Raw genomic sequence first — 6,003 nt, forward strand, 5'->3', positions numbered from 1 at the left:
GAAACCACAGGATCGTTGGCTGTTCGTTATGGAAGAGGAAGAAAACGTGTTCCTATAGACACAGTACAAGAGGTATTGTGTCAGGAGGAAGAGGACAGAACTTCAAATTCTCGTGGTAGTGTCAGGCATATAGCACAGGCATTGAATAGACCACGTTCAACTGTTCATAAGATCATGCAGAATATCCTCCAATATTATCTGTACAAACTTTCACTTGTGCAGCAGTTGCTTCCATATGATTATCATGCTCAACTCCGGTTCTCACTGCAGTTTCTAGCTTACGTTGAGGTCGATTCAGAACACCCATGGAATATCCTCTGGACAGATGAAGTGCATTTTCACTTGGATGGTGCAGTCAATGCTCATGACTGTCGAATTTGGGAACCAGAAAATCTGCACGTTATCTTAGAGGTTCCGTTGCATTCACCAAAAGTATGATATAGATTTACTGCATCATTTATTCTCCGTCCCTACTTCTACGAGGAGTTACGTTTTACAGGTCAAGTGACATGTTCGATCACCGGGAAGCGATATGCATTGCTGTTACAGAATGAAATTGTTCTGGCTCTACAAGCACGTCACTGCCTTGCAGACACAATCTTTATGCAAGACGGAGCTCCTCCACACATTACAGTGTGTATTCAGAATGTTCTTAAAACACATTTTGCAGAAGAACATGTCATCAGCCGGCACTTCCCTAATCTATAGCCTCCCTGATCCTTAATCCATGCGATTTTTGGCTTTCGGAGGCATTTTGAACGTCTGGTAAGTCATGCATGACAATCCAAGAACTTTACCTGACCTTAAAGGCAGTATTTCACATCAGGTGCTGAACATTTCCCAGATTATACTTCGGTCAGTTGTGGAACATGCCATCTTGCAATTTCACATGGTATCTGAAAATGATGGCCATCATGTGGAACATGTTTTGTTGCAGTAACAATTGTAAAAGGGGTTTAACAATTGTTAAAATTGTAAACGTTTGCCTAAATGTGTCATTTTTTAATAAAACACCTTTTTGGTGGCAACATGTGTAACTAATTCCCCTCCCCCTGAAACAAATTCCCATAACTTTATGAGAAGTCCCAGAAAATTTCATAATTTACTGATGATTGGTTTTGCCTGTAGGATACTTTAAAATAAGGTCTTTTAATTATGGACACCCTGTACATAAACAGGGTTCATACTCATTTTCCTAAAAAAATTTCCCGATTTTTTCAGGTTTTCCAATAAAATTTAAAAAAAGCTCCAGGTAATTTTTTTTAAAATGACTTAACTGAAAATTTAATATAAATGAAATTATAAAACTATTCATGTTAATTACTTTAATCATAAAATTAATTATCACACATAATCACAGATTATTAATTATTACAGAGAGCAACAGGCCTACAAAGGTACAATTATTCAATCATTCATTACGATTCCCTTATAGTTGGAAAAATTGATGGCAGCACTACGCATAACAAACATTACACAGAAACAAACTTCACATTAGGTTCACAACACATGCACATTCCAGCATGTACCAACTCCAGGGTTGGCATGTTTTGGACACATGACAGTTTTTGACCAATTAAACTGTCACGTCAAACCTCAAATCTTGCTTTTAAATATAAAAATTCCAATTGTAAATACACATGTTAATTGTGCATAATGTTTAAGGTAACTATGTTATACAAGGATTAAGTACTTGATATGATTGTAAAATAATTTCCTACTGTCTACAGAATTGTTTTGGACAAGATATATGTTTTTTTCATTATAAAATACAGTTGAATCCCATTTTAATGAATAGTTATAGCAAAAATCTCCTTTTAATGAACACTTTTCTAATCCCCTAGGTAAATTTACATAGGAACAATGAAAAAAAACCTGAAATTCCTTTATAACGAAATTTAAATTTAATGAAGTGATTTCTTCGGTTTCTTGGAGTTTGCTATAACAGGATTCAACTGTATACAATTTGCATAAAAGTTGAAGGGAAAAACTATGGTTCTACTACTAAAACTACTACAGTCGAACCTCTTGATAATGGACATCCATGGGACCAAAACTTTTGTCTGCTAACGGGGAGTGTCCACTATTGGGGAGGTACGATATACAGTAGAATCTCGTTTATACAACTTTCACATTTATACGACGCTTTGCTTCAGTTGCAATTGGTTCCTATATGTTACTGTGTGTAAAAATGATACACTGGTGGCTATGCATAATAATCAATTGTCTCCTTAAAGAACGCTTCATTAACTTTCATTACATTTATCACTTTTAATGGCAATTAAGCATTATTCCTAAAAAAAATTGGAAAATCTGATAAACGTAGAAAAATTTATAACCTTTCTTTTTTTCATTAAACCAGTCAATTATTTTACTCATACAAGATATGTGGGTGCACTACACATATTTTGCAATAAAAATTAAATTAAAATAAGTGTGAAGTTGATAAAAACTTTCATAATAACATCAATTATGTTGGCTTTCTTCACGCATATCAACATGTGCAAACGAAACAAACATTACCATTCGGAATCAGCATCCTCCTGGACCATAATGTTCAGTTAATCAAGTAATTAATTGTCAGAAGAGCACCCGTTAACTGGAGGTGTCCACTAATGGGGAGTGTCTGTTAAGGAAGGTTCCACTGTAACTACTAAAACTACTATACTTCAATTCAAGATGATTCTTGATCTTTCAAAATTTCTCCAACTGCTTATACATGAGCATGGATATTAACATCTGCTGTACTCTTTTTATAACAGATTGGTGTAAAAAATTCTTTTATTCCATACATATAATGTTTGATTTCTGTTATTAAATTACCTTTATATATAATCACTGATACTTAAAACAAACAATACCCTTATTGTGCATAAAGTTAGAATATAGGCTACCCACAATCAAAATACTAAATTATAGGGCTAAAATGTCCTTTAATTTGGCAGTGCTGGCTTGTACATGATGCGTAAGAAACTCCTGTAACTTATTCTTACAGCAAAAGTAAGAATAACTAAGTTTTACAAACATTTATATAATGCAATGTTTTCCCCAACTGAAGCTGTATCTAAACATGCAAAAAAACAATTCTTTGGGTATCAAGTCCTGTCAGCTCTGCTTTGATTGAAAATACTCTTTAAAACTCTGAATTTATACAACCGAACGTAATAAATTTTTAGGAGAGAATAAATGAGTAGAATTAACAGATTCTGTGTGAGAATTTATAATGTAGGATAAAATTTTAGGCAGATTAAAAAGTTTAAAATAGCAAAATAAATATTTTCTCAGCAATTATATACAGGGTGGGTGAAAAGTCTGTAGAAACTTTAAAAACATTATAATTTTTGTTTGTAATTTTTATTAATTGCATTTTTAATTGGGTTGCTGTATTTTTGGAATATATGACATCCATATTTATTATGGGCATCTTTTTCTCAGCCATCTCGCTGGACATTTTGCCTGTTGTGGCATTGTATTTGTATATAAAAACGAATGTGTGATCCCCTGTGGTGGTGTTCATGTGGAATACACACTACTACTATAATAAATGATTTGGAGGCATTCTGTTCTTTATTTGATTATCTTTTTTTTTTACTTGTGTACGTCAGTGCTACCTATCGGCTGTTTTTGAGGGGGTTTTTTCCTGTCTTCAAAAAATTCCCGTGACCTAGCGATGCTCACCCTGCAAACCATTTTTTATTTCGGTTATTTTTCCGGTTTTCCTGAATTTTTAAAGTTTCTATGGACTTTTTGCCCACCCTGTATAATTCAAAATATAAAACACTTTAATCTACATAAAAGTAAGTGTTTTGTCATTTAACGTATCTATGAAGTTTTGACAACTATTAGATATCATTTACAATAAGTTTTTGATTGTTTTAATACTGAGTGGGTTTCTGAAGTAAAAAACCTAACCCTGATCCTCTATCACACCATATTTTCAATAAACAGCTCTATTTTGCATAGCAAATTGGGTTGCAGGTAACTCGTAGTTTATATAAATAAACCACACAAAATTAAACTTTATATATTCTAGACTATTTTTATATCGAAAAATTAAAAACTGCAAATTATAATTGATATTTTGTTTTAATTATTATAATAAATTAATGCTTAAAAATAAAACATTGTAATATGCAAAAGAATAAGTTTTTAATCATGTTATATACCTATTGTGTTCAAAACATTACCAAGAAGCATTCATTTAGGTTTTTGATGGTTTAAACTAGTTTTTGACAGTTTAAATCAGTTTTTAATGTCAAAAACCCAGAAATTCTGGGTTTAGAAATTCTGAAGAGGAATGTGTATGAGGTGTTCACTGTTAAGTAGTAGCAGTTTTCAGAAACATTTTTTATGCAGTTATGATAGGGTTGCAATACACTCTCCACATACTTACAAAATTATTGTTTCCTCCTTGGCAGTTTCTAAGCTTTTTTGTGTTTCATTGCGAGATTTAAGAATTATCAATATTTACGATGTTATCATTGGATAGAAAATTTATGTGTTCCCGATTTCCCTTTTCAAAGAATTTTTTTTTCCTTTATTATTTTTTGCTTTCAATCAGATGAAAATCGTAATGATTTTCCCGGTCAGAGTGTCCGAAATTTCCAGATTTTAAAACAAAAATGGACAATTTTCCCTCTGACTTTTTCAAGTATAAATTTCTTTCCCTGACAATTCCAGGTTTTCCTTGACCCATACGAACCACGATAGATACCCTCCTAAAAAGAAATGACCCAGATGCTACTGACGGATTATCTGTTGTTAAGAAAATAGTCAAACTGTACAGGAAGAATTTAAAAAAAAGTGATAACTTCACACGAAAAATCTATACCAAGGAAAAAACAATTTTATTAATCTGTCCTTTATCAATTTATAAACACTTTTTGAACTTTTATTTAGATCAGTACAAGGGGGAGGGGGAAACAATTTTTTTAATACATGTAAACATCTTTGCCTTTGTTGGAATAATTACAAGTTTGAATCCTAATGAAAAATCGACCTGAAAGATACATTTTCCTGATAAGAAATTATGTTGTGTTTTTTTTCTTTTATATACAGTCGAGTTTGGTTATAACCTACCCTGTTGGGGATTCGAGAAGTGTATCTTATAATTGACGTGTATGTTATAAGTACAGCCTGAATTATATACAAATGTATATGCATTAGCATATTTTGGCCTTTTTCAATATTAATGCATGAAATGGAAGAATTTTTCGAAGAAGTGCATATTTTTGAAGTTTAACGAAAGCTCAATCCCATTTTTACAAATGCGAAAATGAATATTTTGCTAATTATATGTACATAACATCAGTTCCCTCTGCACATTTGGTACATTAAGCAAGGAAAATTCTGTACTATTTTGAATAATATTTTGATTCACATGTGGTGAGTTGATGTATGGCCAACTCACTCACCTTAGATACGTTTTTTGCTACAATAAGCTGAAGCTAAAGGCTGGGTCAGGGGCGGCTCAAGCTTACCTACCACCCGAGTGCGCGCGTGCGTGAGAAGCCTCATATGTCACCCCTAATAGTGACGTTGGCAGAAGGCTGATAGAGTTTCAGTGAAGGGGACTACGAGATAAACCTGATTTTTTTTTTTCAGAAGAAAGCCGAACGGTAAACACTGTTTACCGTACAAAATGCGCATGACCATATGTCCTGCTTTTGAAGGAGATTTTTATTTTTTTTGTTTGTTTTTGTTTCAGAATTATTTTACCATTCTTAATAATGCAAATAACTCAATCCTTGAAACAGCTCTTATTTTCATGAACCATCTCACTTATCCTGTAAAGATGATATATAATAAGGTTATTTTTATTAAGAAATTTTTTCAAAGGTGTTTCTGATACTCCAGGGACTGGACAAGTGAGAAGCAGAATTTTTCCTTTGCTTTCATTTGACTATTCTATCTGGGTGAGGGCATGCCCTCCCCCCCTCATCCTAGAGCAGGGCCCCTAGGCTGGGATCTTTCGCAGACCCCTCAGTCAGACTTCTCACGGAT

The sequence above is a fragment of the Pholcus phalangioides genome, unplaced genomic scaffold, assembly GCF_987345545.1.
Source record: "Pholcus phalangioides strain wild (caught in Gottingen) unplaced genomic scaffold, Ppha-v1.0 ptg000008l_1, whole genome shotgun sequence".
NCBI lineage: Eukaryota > Metazoa > Arthropoda > Arachnida > Araneae > Pholcidae > Pholcus > Pholcus phalangioides.